Consider the following 18,628-nt stretch of genomic DNA (forward strand, 5'->3'; position numbering starts at 1 on the left):
CCATACCATCACAGTATTTTTTGTGTTTTTATATAGAAGTAACTTCTCAGATCAGGTATTTTGTTGTGCTGTCTGATATATGAAAACATCTTGAGAAACTGCCTTGCATAAAAATTCAGTTATTATTAAATATATTAATTATGTGAAGCAAGCTAATTTTGATTATTTTTATCTTGCATGATTTGCACCCTTGCATTCCATTTTCCTACAAGCAAAAGAAATACAGACTTACTAGAAAGCTAAGATTCAGCTGTGATTCTGGAAATATTGTAAAATAACTCTAATTATGAAACAGTGTTATGGTGATAGCCAAAATAATTTGAAACAGTTCTTCTCACTGACTCATTTTCAGACAAAAGAGTTCTGTATTAATCTGAATTTGACTCTTCCCCTTCCATCCTTTCTTCATCCCCACAATGAACTATGGAAGATGACTTTGTGGTTATTTGTGGATCAAACCTCAAACGGACATGCTGTCCTCAATTTTCCTCAGACATACTCCTAAGTGGCCTCTTAGGAACCTTTTCTGCACACTCTCCCTTCTCTGAGAAATCAAAATCCTTTCTCATCCCATTCTCTTCTCCTTCTCTGTTGCTTTTGTTGCTGTTGTTCTTTCTGCACATCTTCCTGTCCCTGCCCCTGCTCTTTCTGCTTGCTTTCCCTTTCTTTTGTGTTTGTATTCAGGAGAATTAAAATGACTGCATTTACGTGCAGTATGCGGTCTTGTATATAATCATGGGTGTGGAAGTTATAAACGTTTCAGTCCACCAGAAATTTGATTGCCATCAGCAGTTTGTTTTGGCTTCTATGTTTGTATTTTTACAAAATATTTTTGGGTAAAAACCCTTCAAAATAAGAAGATACTTCAAATTTGCACTATGTTTGGGTAGCTGCCTATTCAGGTTTTATATATCTGCAAAGCTCTGCATTTGTAAGGGAAAAGATCTGAAAGCAGGAAGAGGTTATGGACCAAGGGAAAAGGGAAGGGGACTTGAGCTGAGATGAATTGCCAACCTTGCACAGATATATTTAGCATTTCCAGTGGCAAGATGGATACTAGCTGGATTGCTAAATCAGCTGTTTGATTACTGCCTTATGGTTGTATGGATTTAGCATAAGCATATTTAGCAAATTGCTTATTTAACATTTAGCAGGCCATAAGGTAAATAATGTGACAACCATTGCAGTTAAGACAGCTGCAGAGCAAGCACAAAGTGAACAGTTATCCCTGGGTCAGCTTTGGAACTGACTGACCAGGAACAATGAACAGTCAGCCTGGACAGAGTGCGAAAGTACAAAAAGATCATGGTGATCTGAAAGGATTAAAAGGCACCTCAAAGATTAAGAGGTGAGATCAACAGAAGAGGACCAACACTGGAGACCTCATTGATAACTGAATTTGAGCATCAACTGCTATTGGGACACACATCATTTCCCTGGCTGTCCTGCCACACAAGGTGGGATGTTTCTGCACTTTTGCGCTGTGAACATAAACTCCAAAAGCCAAAGGAGGGATCTCATCTCTTTTGTTTTGCCTCAAATTAAATGATTCAATTTCAGGCAAATTAGTTCCCCAGAACAAAGTTATGCAGGATGTAGTAATGAAAACCAATATTCCCTTAAGCCTTGAAACTATCCAATTGAATAATAATCCATAGCATCATGCTGTATGATGAATTCATGTCTACAGAGAAAGCTGACTTTCCAATATTCTAATCGTTCAACCTTTTTTTTAATCTGCAAAATAACAAAGCTTAATGAGGATGCAAATGTGAATACTATGATCTTCTCCTCTACATTTATTAAGCATTTTGTTTTTGATGTCAGGGCAAAACAACATAGCATAATAATTACTTCGATTTTCCTCTGATTTTTCCTGTATGTCATTAATGGTGGTTTTTTAAAATTTTCATAGACATTTACTATAATTTCTCCTTTATGCCTTCAAAAAGTTAGGTTTTTTTTTTTTTTTTAAATTTTAACTGTGAATCAATTCAAGAATCATAAGCTAGCAAAGATAAAATTATCTTCCTCCACCTGTCCTGCTATTGACAAATTTCATGGACTACAGGAATTTTTTTCTGATCATGTTGTAGATTTCTCAACACACAGCTTTGCAAATTCTTACTTTCTGCAGTGAGAGAAAAGATCAGAGGATGAGGTTCCTTCCATTAAAAAAAAAAGTGATGAAAATAGGATCATAACTGGGCTCAAGCCATGAATCAGAATCCAAATATAAATATTTTTACATTATACGTGTGTTTGACATGATTTTAGACTGATTTTGAAATCAGTCTATCACATATTAACTTCTTTTCCCTGGAGCTGTATTTATAAACTTTCACGTACTTGCCTGCAAGTACTGTTTGAGTCTCACATGTAAAATATAAATCTGTGGAATCCATCAGATTATCCTGTTAGCTGTGATTTTTTTGGAGTGCAGGATGTGTTGTGCTTTGCAGCTCACATCAATCCCTGTAACTGATCTGGGAAGAAGCAAACTCAAAATATGAGTTTATTCAGAAGCACTTAATAAAGAACTCTTAGGGGATCCAGTAGATGCTGTTGCCAGCCAGGTTTGATATCAAGGACAAGTTCTTGGGGAATAAAGCCTCCAAAGACAGCATCTCTGACTAAACAGGTCCTTCCATGGTTATGCAGACTGAAGAATTCCCCTGGTTTACATGCACTCCTTGGAAATGTCTTTAGCATTCTGGGAAAGACACAGCCTGAGTAGCTTTTTCCTGCAAAGTATGTGATAACCTTGGAAAATTTTGCTTACATTTATTTTATATTTTAAAATAGAAATAATGGCCAGGGAGAAAATGGCACATCCATAAGTCATAATCTTTTCAGGAGTAAGCCTGTTATTTGCAGTGTTACTGGATATTAAAGCTATAGATTTTAAGTTTAGATTACTAAAGCTTAGCTTTTTAAACTGCTTTTGCGTGCTTTGGAAGAATATGAGAGTCCAACAGGGTGTCATGTGACCATAATATCAACCAGCTTCTCATTGCCCTTATGCTTTTATTCAAAGGAATCACATTTCTCATTCACAGGAAGAGAAAAATAATCCCTCAGGTAGTTGCTTTTCATTAAAACATCCTTATTTTCTATACAGACAAAAATGGCAAAAAAAAGTAGCTATGTTTAATAATTACCATTTCTAAAAAAACCCAAAGAATGCCTTATTGAATAAAGTAATAAGGTTATTTTCATCTCTGGATGAGCTATCTTTTTCTTCATAAAAATATTTTTGTTATCTTGTACTGTGATTGTATTAGGTGAAAGAACAAGAAGAACAGTGTCAAAAATTTACAGTTTCATTTATGGAAGTAAGTCTGGAAAACTTTTGTTCTGGTTGTAGCTTTAAAATCCTAACAGATGCTTTAAAACCCTAACTTTTATTCTGGTTATAGCTTTAAAACCCTAACAGTTCATCTAAGGTCTGGCTTTAGCTTACACAGGGTTACGTGATAACCTGATACTACTAAGGAGAATTATTCTGTAGGTGTAGCTGCTTTCAAGAAAGTCTGCATAGTGAAAAGCTTGTTCATAAAATCTACAAAATATTTTATATAATTACCTGTAGCACATAGCTTTCCAAAATGAAGTGTAATTTTTTTTTTTTTTACCCCAAAGCAATCAGTGTTTCAGCTTTGAATTTTCAATAATATTAATAAGAAGAGAGTTTAAAAATCCAGCCACAAGTAAATAGACTATGAAAATAAAGTACAAAAATAAGTAGTTTCATATTTGGTAATATATGCAGTTTAAAATCTGGATAATTTATCTGGATTCTAGTTTGTTACTTGGAACCATCTTACGGGATAATTGAATGATTGTAGCAAATGGACCAACCTGCATGGCAGACCATGCTGTGGGTATGAGATATCACCTTAAGTGCAGCATTATGAAATCAAAATTATGTCCAGTGGATCTTTTAAGAAGTTCTATGATGATTGTAGTTATAATTAATATGAGGCCAGGAGAGCAGGTATAATGCTTTGCTATGCCCAGTTCTTAATTTAGTAATATTTTTATTTTAGTAATATCTGACTTTATGACAAATAAAACATTCTACTTTTTCCCCCAGACCTTAATTTTTTCTGCAGTTACTTCTCTTCAAGCTTAGTAATGGCTATTTTCAGCAGCCCTTAATGATGTTAGTAAGACTGCAACTACTCCTCATACATTAAAAATATCACTAACATTCCCTGATGATTTAAAGCCAAAATGTGGAGTCTGTGGAAAGTCTACATTTTCTCCATTAGGGGGAATCCTTGCTCTATATTCTGAAGGTTTCGTTTTTTCCCAAAGTACCTTAAAGTTATTTTTTACATTAGGAATTGCTGAACTCTGTAGTTCTGATTCTGAAATCTCTGTTTAAAGTAGCGGTCAGATCACTTAGACTTTAACATTTACTGTGTGCGAGAGGAGGACTGACTTCTGTTGATCTGTGCAAAACATAGAATTCTTTTTGTACTCTTCTATACATTATTGGCTGTTGCATGAAAAGCATAGTCCTTGCAAAGAAAAGTCAAACGGTTCAAAGACTGATCAGGAGACTCCTTTCAGAATACGTCACTTTTTGAAAGAGTCAGCATAGTGAAGAGTTCAGTGGCAACTACTGTAAAACTTCTTTCTTCTGCCAGCTTTATTTTTTAGCCACCTCTGTCTCCATCACTTGAGCAATTCAAAATATTAAACAGAAAAGCAACATCCATATGGAGCCGATTTGCCTAGCCAGTTGGAAAAACAATTATCATTTAAAAAAAGTACTTTTTAAATTACTGTGATGGTGATGAATTTTAAGAGCAGTGATAAAGTTCAGCCTTGATTGAAGATTTTCACCTTTTAAAAAACAGAAGTTGTGGAAAACAACTGGGGCAAAATCAGTACTTTTGCATAACTTCAACTTTTTCCTTTTGTTCAAAATAGTAAAAGATCGTTCACTGTTTTGTGAACTGGAAAACCATTACAGAACTAGAAAACCATTCTGCAGTGTACATTGTGTTGGGTTTTTTTCCTGAATCTTGGAAGATATTTGAGAGTTAAATATGTCTTAGGGGAACAAACTTTGATTTTATTAATTAGGGCTGAGTGAGTAATAAAAGTAGGAGATAATCACACAGTTGAAAGGGAGGTACTGTCTTTTTGGGGAGAGTATTTTTTTTTTTTTTCTTAGAAACAAGATAAGGAGGCAAAAGCAAATGAGAATAAAAATGCAATATAATTATTTCTCAGGTGAAAGGAAATTAAGTTACAGTTTTTGTACTGGCAGAACAGGTGATTAGAACAAATTGATGCTGAGCATACAGCAAAATAACAATAATTACTCTTCATAATTGTTATAGTCAGCATCTCCACATAGTTGCAGTCCTTGTACTAGAGGCTGAAAGGCCCAGAGGAGGCTTAGGTTTGACCTAAGCTATGCAGTTTCCACTTTGGGAGTATCCATCACAGGCTCATTCAAGGACAAAATGTTAGCATTTTTAGTATTTTAATTCAGCTGAAGCTAAAATAGCTGTAGGAGGGAGGTACTGAGGAAATCCCTTCTTGGAACCTGAGAGGCTATAGTGACAGATATCCAGTGATGCCAATGAAGATTTCAGAACATTTCTAGTAGACAAAAAAGGTGTTCCAAAGCTTCAGTGAAGTGACATAAAAAGGAATCTTCGGATAAGTTCTGAATTTTAAAAAAGTGCTTTAAGACCAGGGTTGCAAATGTTCAAATGGAGCAGAAGAATTCCACATGAGCAGCACCAAGCCTTAAGAATGGGCAGTTCTATCAAGCTCTCTAAATACAGCAACAGTAGCACTCAGGGCCCCATAGCCTTCAGGCAGCATCAGTTTTCAAAACAAAAAATTACATAAAAAATCAAAGTCTTTTGTTCTGTCTGCCCCCTGAGTGCAAGTAATTTCAGACAAAATAGGAACTGACCCTGCCTATGCTTTTACGGAAGTCAAATTATCCCCGAAGGACAACAGATAATATCAATACAGCAGTAGTGTACCGGGCCATGATTTAATTAGCTGCCTCTGTCTTATGGGAAAACTGGGATATGTGTGGCTGAGACAACAAATGGCCCAAAGTTTGAAGTAAATTCTTTAGTGATTTCGCTTTTATACCTCTTTAGCAACTGTGTGTTCATGTAGCTCACATGACTTCTCTACTGTAAGTGCAAAGAATATCTGTGTTTTGGGTTGTTATTTTATTTTCATGTTCTGATAACTGCATTGGTTTTTGTTTATATATCATAACAGTGGTGGCTTAATACAGCAGAATAAAAACAACATATTGAAAAACTAATGATAGCAGTGGCTTTTTTTCAGAGTATAAAGTGAAAAGAATAGATATTCCCTTTATGTGAAAGATGCATGGTATAATTTCCAACCATAATTTTTTTGTAATTATATGAAAATTTACATGAAAAATGTATTATACTCAAACCAACATAGCGTCTGTGATTATAGAAAAAAGGATAGTTGTATAATGTACTTAAGTGAATTGAACTGTGCATGGAAATCAACAGGAGATGTTATTCAAAATTCCCACTGAATTCATGAAGGGTACAGAGAGTGTCTGTGTTTAGATCAGATTTTACCTTTACAAGAAATCATAGAAATTTATGAACATCTTCTACTCTACAGCTTGTTAATGAGCTTACTACTTGTTTCTTTTGTCTTGGAAAGACTTTTAAAAAGTAGTGCAGAGTACACAATTATAACTAAGGAAGAGTGGAAAAGAACTGACTTATTCCAAAAATGGACTTGACTGCTAACTCTGATGTTACTGTTTCCAATGCAATGTGTTTTGCTGTAAGAGGTAGAGGGTATAGATTGAGAAGCCAGAAATGTAATTCATAGAAATGTTTCACAGATAAATCCGCAACAACATTTTATTGGTATTCTGTTGTTTGTTGAGTTGATAAGGACTGAAGATTTCTGCCTCCTAAGGGAGGGCCCAGTTGGGATGTTGGAAAAACAATTCCTGCTGACCTTGCTTCCAGCTATCAGGTGCTTTTTCATCTTTGTTTTCAGCACTACTTCTGCCATTGTTTGTGTGATACTTTTTTTAATAACAAAACAACAAAAGGGGCCAGAGGAGGCTGATCTTTGCAGAAGTTGTGACCAGAGGCAGGAAGGAAACATGCAGGCAGCAGGTAAGCAGCAATCATAATGAATGGAGTTCAGCGCTTGGGTGAACAGACAGGAGTTTATTGGAAATCTGGAAGTATCTAACAGAGGCGATGGCAGTAAAGGTGAGGGAAAAGTGAAGGCCAAGTACTCTGCACAGAAAAAAAGACAGAGTTTCTTTCTTCTTTTTTTTTTTTTTTTTTTTTTTTTTTTTTTTTTTTTTTTTTTCCATAGGCATTTTTTATTTCAAAACAGAAGCAGGAAGTTACATATAAAGAAAGTAGTGCTACTGTGAATTCTAAGAGCAACAACAATTGCTGCAGTTGGAGGATTTGTGACATTTATGTCTTCAAGAAGACATCCAGGCTACTGAGAAAACAGCAATACCATTCCAGATAGGGCAGTGATAAAATTATTTGAACACTGCTATGATTTAAAAAAAAAAAACCAACCAACCAAACTTATAACTACATGGTGGCATAGTGATGCTTGAAGAACTATAAGCTAAATCTTGGCTGCATTATAAGCTATGTGACCTCAGCATTTTCATGCTTGTGTAGAGGAGTCCATATTAATTTTGTAATTATATTTTCAGAGGACTGAATGATCAACTGCATTAACAGCTTATATGTTCTCTTTTTACTGACAGTTCTCTCTATCACTCATTAGTCTTTTTAAAACAGATCTTTGGTGATTTGGTGGATGGAAATGTGCCCTCTGTGTCAATATTGAATCAGCCTCTCCATGGGATGACATGGTATCTGAGTCTGGTTAATGACATGGCACACAAGTCAGTACTTAATTAATAAAATATAATGGTGTGCAGAGACAATGTGCAGATGCAGAGGTGCTGTGTGTAGCTCAGATGAGATGTATGAAATTGACATCTTGCATTCTGTTAGACAAATCCTTGAGTTTGCAAACTGAAATATAGGCAGTAACTTATTCTCCCCCAGATTTTAGGGACACTTGTCATTTTTCTCTGCTGTTAGAGGTACCAAAAGTTCAAAAGCTGGACCTAAATGTCTTTGAACTATTTAATCCCCTTTTCATTTTCTACTTCTCTGAATACTTTTAAAATGGAGATGAAGAATGTGTAGCCAATGCTAAGATTATATTTCAAAATTTTCTCACAATGTGTTTAATGGAGTCTTAAAAAGACATATATTGAAGTAATTACTGAAGCGTTAGAGGAATTTATAGTAGCTTTAATAGACTTTAGTTTCAGCTGCAATCCCTAATTTCTTTTCCAGTTTCTGAATATTGTTTTAGAAAGTGGAGTGTACCCTTATGTTTCCTGTTGTGCTGTAATACTTTCTATGTATGTGTTTTGACTTTCTACACTCAGAAAGCATCTCTGGGTGTTTTTTTATCCATGCATTTGATTTACCATTCTGAACCCCCTTCTCGTTGGTGTCAGTCTTCTGGAGAGAAGAACACTCATTAGCTCTGCTGTGAGTATCAAGGCTCTGCAAAAAGGGCAATGTTGCCTAGAGAAGAACTATTTAACTATTTGTTTAATACTTTTAGAACTATTTAAGCTGGAAAGCAGCAACAAATTTTCCTTATTTTAGATCCAGTGACAAACTAGGTATTGGTTTTGGCATTATGAAAACAATCAGCTGCTGGGCAGGATACTCCATATTGCCTTGACTGTTGACTGGCAATTCCACTGAGTAACATTTGAAGTATAGGGGCTTATTCAGGGCTAATCCCAAGGTAGGTTTCTGGAGTTAAAAATAGCTGACCTTTAGTATAGGCCATCTCCTTAGCAGTCAAACAAAATAACCTCAGTGACAATAGAGTGACTTAAAATTTAAAGCTCATATAAAAAGATGGATTTGAATTGGAAGTATATTCATGAAGAGAAGGAGCTGACACATCCTTTGATGTTTGACAGTGCTTATTTTAATGGCCTTCGTGTGAAAACCAGAGAAGAACTTGCTTGAGTTTCTAAAGGTCAATTTACTTTTAACACGGGCTGAAATTTAGTCTGCTTCTTTCATTTAAATAGGAGGCCTTTCATTGTCTTGCTGGGGGTAATTGATTGGTAATATTGAGATGGAAAACTCCCAAACAGCTACTACAATACAAAGAGTACTACAGCAAATAGCTCAATTTGTGTGCCTGTGTGACTGTCCACATACACACAGTAGATGTTTTCATGAATTTTGTAGATGTATAACCAATGTAGGCTTTCAGAATTTGATGATGTTGCTTTTTGAAGCATGTATGTGCTGCTGTTATAAAATGCAAGCCCTAATGAATGGGAAGGTTAATGATCAGAAAAACGATATTTTCAGATTACTGATTTCCTGCCTTACTTTCTAGATTATTTTTTCTTCCTCTATTCTGCAGCTTTTGCAGAAGTGTATAGTAGCTTAGATATGAGTGGCTAATAGTGAAGTATGGTACTATTAATCAGAGGCACAAATTCCTCTGGACTGGTGACATATTTCCTCTTGACTTGTGTAGAGTTGTATTCCCAATGTTTTTATGCAAAGAGTCATTACATCCCCTTTTAAAAGTGCTGTATCTGATACTAAATACATATATATTTGAATGTAAAGTGTCTGTGAAGCATACATATCTTGAATAAACATTTACATTCCATTCTTTAGTCTCCATTTTCAGCTGTTATTATGACATTAAAGTCAGCCTGAATGGGTAATTGTTTATCACATTATTATTTACCGAGCTGACTAAATGAACTTATGCTTAGGCAATAGATATGCAACTGAAATCTCTCTTAGAACCAAATTTTCTGGGTAATACTTTATATAAGTAAAAGTTACCAACTAGTATCAATATTCATGTAAGTAGTGACAGATGTGAACATTCATCCTAAATTTTATTCTCTTTCCCCAGACATGATTTTGCATCTAATGCAAAATTTAGAATGACTCACATTTTTTATTTACCAAATATTTTTAAATATTAAGTAAATACATGTATCTCAGATGGTGTGAGCAAACTAGTATTCAAGATTTTTTAACTGAGAAAAAGAAATAATGGAGTTTATTTTTTGCTTTTTAAGTTTAAACTCTACTGATTAAACAGCTAGAAGGCCTTTATTATAATATCAAATATCAAACATGCTTCCAAATCTGGTTTCAGTAGGTCATGTCTTCATTCTACACTTTCATCTATTAAGGTGTTGTAATAACATACCAAAGTAATTACTGATACTGAAAAGCATTTTGTCACCAGAAAAGTCTGCTTATATAGCCATGCAGGTGAGAAAGTAGTACCTGCACAATAATGAAGTGATAATTGTGAAGAGACATTTTTACTTTTAAGACAATTCATAACTTTCATGTTGCTTTTAGTAATTCCTAACTTTTTGTTACTTGTTGGCGTGGTGAGTATGTACATACAGAAAGGACATGGCTGCAAAAGATGCAGACCCATGCTTTTAAGACATCGTGAGCATTGGTGGCTTCTGCCAGTGGGGTCATGTGTGTTGTCTTCCTGACAATATATATTTTTTCATTTTGCCCTGGCTTTGTTTTGCCAGATTGAGTTACTCTGAAGAAATGAGTCTCTTTTATGAGCACAGTTTGTAAGTGCTGTATTGAATTGCTCTGAACGTCTCTGCTGCTAAAGAACCAATCTAATTCACACAGGAGTTTATAATATTTGGATTAATAATAGAAGGTATATGGGAGGATATTAATTTCTACTTTTCAGCCCTTGATGAACAAATAAAAAATTACAAATGCAAAATTTTGAGTGAGCTGATCTTAATGAATCTAATTATATACCAGATACATCTTATGCATGTGTTAATAGCATTTTAATATCTGGCAGTAGTTAAGATTTCATTCAATGAGGCATAAATGTGACTTTGATTCAAAGAGCTGTCCTATCATGCTAATGAGTAAAATTGTGGGCTGTGTAAATATAGTCTCTGTGCAATATAGTCTTAACAGAGATGCTTTGGTTGAAATTTATCTGATACTTGAACCAGGAGCTGCATTCAGATGTAGAACAAAACCCCACCTGAGTGCATTCATGGTGCACAATTCCCCATTGTTTTGCTACAGAAAAAAAAAAAAAAATCTGTTACTTGGGGTTCAAACTGCTTTCCCATGATGGTTTATTTTGTGCTTTATTTAATTTTGCTCCATGACTGTGGGGTTGTTTTGCTGATTTTTTTTTTTCCCCTCATATATTTCTTCTGTTCCTCTATGACTTGAACTTCTTTGTATTTCTGAATCTGTCTAACCACTATCCTGTTGCTGGAATCAGTGATACTTTCATAGGGTGGGGAAACAGTGATGCATTTTTACATGTTCTCTTTAGCCCCAAATACCATAATATTTTTTGATCAGTTTTATAGTGAGTTGATTACCAAGGAGAAATTTTTATTTCAAGATTTTTGAGTTTATTTGGGATCTGGGAGAGGAACACTATTTTAATCTTACATATAAAAATAGGAACTGTTCTCACTAGCTTATAACTTTTCTCTGTCTTTGCCTCAGACCACAGATGCTGTACTGTGCTACTATTTATTCTAAATTACTTCAATTACTTTCTGGCTTTTGCAAACCATGATCTTGATGCTGTTTCTCATCAAACAGGATAATTTGAAGATCTGTTATATGAGAATTTTAATTTTTGTTGTCTTGACTGTTCTGGCAAGGTAATCAATAACTATACTCTCCATCCAGACAGTGACAAAATGTAGTATATACTCAGATAAATTAAGATCTTGCACATCATGAAAAATAGTTCAGTCTAAGCTCCAAGTTAGAACAGTCACAGATTTGCTTTCTAACTTGAGAATCTAGTTCCTTAATTTTAACTTAGTTTGTTCCTTTTGAAATATCTGGGTTTGAAAGATTTAAATTCAAAGCTTGCTGAAATCAATGGAAGTTTGTCTCAATTTTTTTAGTGTTTCCTTTCAATTTCATTTACTCTGAATTAAAGTTTTGCAGGATTGCTTCATATGGTTTTGATTTTACTTGAATAAAATTTCTTTTGTTGTGCATCTTTGATTCCTTTGAAGCTGGGATGCTTTTTAAAAACTGTTGAGTTGGACTCCAGTTCTAAATTGTACTGAAGGAGAAAGAGAGAATTAATGGAATTTTGTTCTTTTGTGTACAGATCTTCACCTGAAACATGCTTGCTACTGACAAGGTTAAAAACTGCTGAAACATAACTGTGATCTATTCCTCTTTCCCTCCCCCCCTGTACCCCTCCCATCCTGTCTCATAAAGCAATCAAATCCTGTTTTTGGAATCTACCTTGACATGCCAAGTGTGACACCACCTCTTTGCTATATCTTCTACCTTACTCTGTGACATAATCTTCACGTTCAAACACTTTAAAGACTGAGAGAAACTGAAAAACTTTGTTCTACTCTGCCTAAAAACTGATAAAAATGCACTTTATGGGGTTTTCTTCCTTCTGTGATTGAGTGGTGGTTGGTGTTTCCCCCAAAGAGGATGATGAATATGAACTCTAGTTCTCTGTTAAATGTGATGGTTTTGTTAATGGTTTTGGCTCTGCTAGCCACAGTTTCCAGTTTGTAAGATAGAAATATATTGACTTAGTTAGCTCTCATTGGTAATTTAATATATAAGATTTTTTAGAAGATCAAGTGCAAATAATGGTGATCATTTTGGAAAAAATAAAAAGAGAAGAAAAATGAGTTACTGTAATTTCAGAGCAGGGAATGTGTGGAACAATATGTTGAACCCACAGGCACGAAGTGCAGTAACTTGCTGCTGATTTCATTTGCATTCAGTGAGGTGGGACAATATGTAGTCTTGCAAGTGATGCACCTCAGGTGTATTGGTGTATTCCACTTTTTCAGCAAAATGTCTCCTTAGTGCCTTGGTTCTACTAAATTACCACTGAACTACTGTTACACTAGGATAGAGCCTCAGAACTATTTTGTCAGTTGCTACAAAAATTCATGCTGGATAGGCTAAGTTATATATCTGCAGAGAAAGAGTGAAGTTCAGGTATTTGGAATTCTCTCCAAGCTTAGGAATGGAGCTTTTGAACTTTGGAGAGAATGGACTTTCATTAGTTTCCTTCCAGGAGGGCTGGATTTTTACAAATTCCTGTCTTTCAGTCTAAAATATTGCTCTAAAATATTGCATTAGGTTTCCCAAGCACAAGATTGCTTACCAACTTTTAGCTAGAGCTAGTCCTGCCTTTCCCACATGCTTAATTTCATCTCTTCTGCCAGAAGGCACACAGTCTTGATTTTCTTTTTTTTTTTTTTTTTTTTTTTTTTTTTTTTTCCCATCATCTGCTTATCTGCTTTAACTCCAGTTATCCCTGTAGGGGATCTTTAGCCCTTTTCCCTGCTTTCTCTAGATTTGTCTTTATCTCAGCCTTACTTCTCAGTTGCACTTACCCCATTACTAAAGCTGTGCCAGGGATGATCTTTGCTCTTAGCCCCTTTATTTGTAGGCAATAAAAAACCTTCCAAAGCTCCTTCTGTTTCTTTGCAGTACTAAAATGTAGGGAAGATTAACACCAAGTCAAATGCCACAGACCTGTTCACACATATTAGATCACTATGACTGCAGAGAATCATGAGTGAGAAAGCACTGATGCACTGGGAGGGCTGAATTGATTACTTGACTGTCTTATTCTGTTTATTTTTAAAAGCTTAAAGTGCAAAAGTTGATATTAGCAGTGATTTACTCAATCACATTTCTTTGTTGGATGTATTTATTACTTTCCCTGCTTCCTTATAAGATCAAAGCCAGTTTGTCTTATGTTTTAAGATACATTGGTGTGTTCATGAGCAGTGCTTTCCACAGTGTCTAGTGTATTCCTCAAGGTTTGCTTCCCCATTGATACAGTCCAAGCCTATGTGAATTCTTTGAAATATATGACACTCTATAGGCCACTTTTGAAAAAATTTTATTGCACATTTTCTTGCATTTGCAAGGGTCATATGCTCGTGTTATCTTAAAATTTTATTTAAAAAAAAATTATCATCATAGCATAGTTGAACCTTTTAATCTCTTCTATTATGGTCAACATTGATAGACGTAAAAAATGTGGTTTCTTCAGACGCAGAGACTGTTGGGTTCTTAGCCAATGTTCAATTTTCCATATTTTAAAAAGTTAGTAAATAACTTCCTGGAATTCTGATGACAAATCGAATGGAACATAAATCTATTTTCTAATGTTCAGACTTCACATAACATTAAGGAGCTCCCCAAAGAACACTAAAGGTTTACTGATAAAACAAGATTAATTTCCACTCTATTCTTATTGACTTTAGGTTTTTTTGTGGTGTTTTTTTTTTTTTTTTTTTTTTTTTTTTTTTTTTTTTTTTTTTTTTTTTAAGAGCCAGTGCAGAATTCAATATCATAGACTACAAATTTTCACACAATTGATTCATGAGCTGGAGATGCATCTCTTGTACTTAAATGGCTGAGCTTTGATGAAATAACTAACTTTCTTTAAATCATTTTTTTTTTTCCCCAATATAATCCATGTATATTTTTGCTGATGAGATCACTGCTATGGGTTGATCAAGTTTTTCAGGAAGATAAAGACTTTTACATCATGGTAAATAGCACTGATACTGTATGTCCTATCATTAATATGCCTTCTAAATATCAATCAATAAGTACACTAATAATGCATATCTTTATATTTTAATAGCTGCTAACTTTTTGGACTTCATTTTGGAGCATGGGTCAAAAAACAAAAAGAGATTCAGATGCTGTTCATTTGCAATTCTTTCTGTTCATTTGCAATTCTTTTCTCCAATACATTTCTCATATCTGTCGGTATGTTCCACCTCACTTTCCAAAACAATCAGATATTGTAATTGTAAGTGTTCAAATATGGCTTCTTTCTTCCAGGCCCCACCCCCATCTTTGAGAAGAGCTTACTCACTTGATTTTGCTTTTTCTTTTTCTTTTTATTAAGCAAAGGGTAGATAAAATGCTCACATTTTATTGTTAACTGTAACCAGAGATGGTCTACAATGATTAACAGCTTAAGGAAAGTCATAATTACTATAAATCTGTGAATGGATAATCTGCCATGAAAATAAGTGATTTTGAAATTTATAAAGTAAATGGTTCTACTCCATTAAGATTAACTTTTAAGAGATATCATTGCAGTAAACACAATGCAAAATTTTAAAGTTTTAACTTACTGCTCACTTAAAATAGACTGTTTTTTTTTAAAAAATACTTCAAAAAAAAACTCAAGACCTGCCTAAAACTGTTTATTTTGGTATCCTGAGTATGGTTGGACTGTTTGAGATATCAGGTGTTATAACAAAACATCTACTAAATGCCATTGCACTTTCTAATGATCCATGAAGACCATGAAGAGACTGCTATAAATCATATAGGAAGGAAAAACAATGTTGTTCATATGGATGGAGAAAACAAAGGTTTAAATCCAACTATGTGATGCCCTCAGATAGCTCTTCATCTTCTCAAGAAGATATGCTATGTTTTCTGATTCCTTCTGGTAAAACATGCTGTTTTGAAAACTTCACCTTGACTGAAATCTTAAAAAATAAATAAATGGAGTTATGATTTGCTGTCTTTTGCCCAGGAGGCTTGTTAAAATACTTGAGGTATAAACATGTCCTTGCAGGAGGAAAGGAAAATGCACTGTTCTTATGAGAACTCCCTGAGGACTTTGTGTTAGCCTTTGCATTCACACTGAGCATTGAACCAAGCCCCAGCAATGGGCTAAGTTTAGAATGGCTGCAGCTGTTGGCAGACTCCAGCCAGGGAGTAATTTGCTCACAATCTTTTACATTCAGTGTGCCTTCTCTCTGTCTGTATTCCAGTAAGCCTGTTTCCTGGAGATTTACAGCTCCTGTGCTATTTGAGCTTAGTGTGAGCTACCCGGAGTAACAGCTGCATCTGCTTCTCTTAATGGTTTAGATTCTAATATGTGAGTAAAGAGGAAAAATATTACCCAGCCATTTTCCTGGAATTACTAGGTCCTTGTATTTATTGTGTATGAGCTACAAATGACTGAATAATGGATTTTAGCTGATAAAAAGTTAAAAATCTTGTAAAATGGTTTTAATAATATTTATTCTCACTGTGTTTTGGACATAGGACCAAGCCCTGATATACATGTATTTCCATGTGAAGTTTGCTTACTTAATTTCACTGGGAGACCCCCTTATAACAACACAAGTCAGCCTACTCAAGGTGCAGAAAGTAGTTTATGGTTCTTTGCCCTTCTAATGCATGCTGGAACACTCAATGTTTTCTGTAGTAAGTGCAAAAGACAAATAGCTAGGTATTGACAAGCAGTGTTTTTAGATACCTCTGGGGGCAGGTTTAAGGCTTTTTAAGACCTTTCCAGCTTTAGATTCTGGAACAGGATTTTGGATTCTGTGCTGAAGTTTTATAAGCTATTTATAATTTTATAACTTACTGTTTTTTAGCATGGTCCAATGGAAAGTAATACACTTAAATTAATCATATATTTGGTTTCCTTCTGTTGTCTCCACCAAAAATTGCTGAAAAACTTGTTCACAATATTTAAAGACAGTTCAGTTACATAGGTATTTAAATATAACAAGCCCCTTTAAAAGTACTCTGAAACTGTTGAGAAGTTGTGTTATTTGCAGTTCTGTGATTTGATTCAAATGTCTGTATCTGGAGAAGCAACTTGGAATAATGATCTGGAGAATACTACATATAAGAATTGTAAGTCAGCCCTTGTGCTGGTCCATGCAGCAGAAGGTTGGGGAAGGTGGGACTCTGAGATCAGAGGGTCTGATGTTTGTAAGCAGTTTAATGTGTATCCATGAGAAACAATGCCAGCAGCTATTTTCTGAGTGATTTTTACACAAGTGAAAAGTGAACAGCACTTGGTGGTTTTTACTTCTGCCATCTGAAGTGTTAAGGTTTGTTCTTAGGAGTTGACCTGGCGTGTCTAGAAAGTAAGAAATGTTGGTCTGAGGTTTTGAATGAGCCAGAGTACATTTTGTGTGGACATAGCATAATTTAAAGCATTTTTTTAAATTGGAAAGTTAGTTACACTATCACAGAGAAATAGCCTTGTTTACTCAGTGGGAGAAAATGGTTATCATAGATTATATGACTTAAGCAGCATATATCCATTTTGTAACAATCATAATGTCATTCATAGAGCAGATGAAATACTGACCTATGATGCTATTGATAAAACTTTTCTAACTCAAAGTATCATTATCATGGACTGTTCCCTGAAAGGAAAGATAGTTAAGAGGACATGAAGATGCATGTATTGTGCTCAACCCATGCTAACAGATATAAAATATTAATTAGTGCTCTAACATGCCGGTGCAGTGAATTGAATAACATGCAGCTAATTTCTCCAGCTGGAGAGCTGATTTGTGCTGGAAGCCAGTGCTGATCTGCAACATTCCTGAAGCACTGGGATTTGTGCTACTAGCTGCCTTATAGAGGCGATAATAAATTACTAGGGAAGAGAGAACAATGGCTAACTATAAGAGTCTCTGGCACTTACCCACACTCTTGTCATTTCTGTTTTCTCTGCCTCCTGTAAGCAGAGAGATTTCAAGACATTTTGTAAAAAAAGCAACTTACTACACTGCTGCTCTACCCAGGTGAGTAAATATTGTAAATAAGATTAAATTGTTGAAAGTGAATAAAAATATATCCATGATAATTTGTTGGGTAAGCCACAGACCAGAGCTAAAACGAGAACAGATCTTAGTGATAAGATGGATGAAAAGACAGAACCTAGGTGGAAAGACAAAGTCCAAAACATGCAGGTGGAAGGCAGGAGGCACTGGTGTCTGAATCGCAGATGACTGGGCAAAAATAGAGGTCTCTGATGTGAAGGAACCAGGATGAAACCAAGGCTTTTTCATTAAAAGTTTTGCTTGAAGGTGGCTGCTTTTAACTTGCTGATCTCACACTGCAAATGAGCAAACCTGTCTAATGACACCACACAATATGGGATTATTCAGCTATATCATAATAACTTCCTTGCTTCATCTGCTACTCAAGGTTGTCCATTTATTTTAAAGTCTTAATGTCCTAGGAAGGGATATTACAAACTTTCAAGCTTATCTGAGAGCCTAATATGCCCTGAAACAGCTATGTGAGACTGAAAGAACTCAGCATGAAACAAATTGTATTTCATATGAACACCCAATAGTAGCGAATAAGCTTGGTTCCTACCTATTCCATTTTAGCAAGACATCCTGAACCTACCTGTATTTTTGTAGAGATGCTAAGCTAACTTAATTTTTCTGTGCTTTTCTTTTTAATTTAAAGTTTATTTGCCTTTAAAATTCAATGTGTGTGTTCACTTTGGGGGTCAATGGGTTTGCAGATGTATTCCTTCTAAATGTGCATTTTGAAATAGAAACAATGAGTTTTTCATTAGATTGAAAAAAATTACATTCCATTTAATTTTAAAGGGAGTTCTAGACATACTGTTATGATCGTTATGGTAATTTTCATAACTGAAACTGTTGTCCAGCAAGATTTTGATTCTGTAAAGATAATTC

The sequence above is a fragment of the Onychostruthus taczanowskii genome, unplaced genomic scaffold, assembly GCF_017590055.1.
Source record: "Onychostruthus taczanowskii isolate IOZ18803 unplaced genomic scaffold, ASM1759005v1 scaffold2, whole genome shotgun sequence".
In the NCBI taxonomy this organism is placed as follows: Eukaryota; Metazoa; Chordata; class Aves; order Passeriformes; family Passeridae; genus Onychostruthus; species Onychostruthus taczanowskii.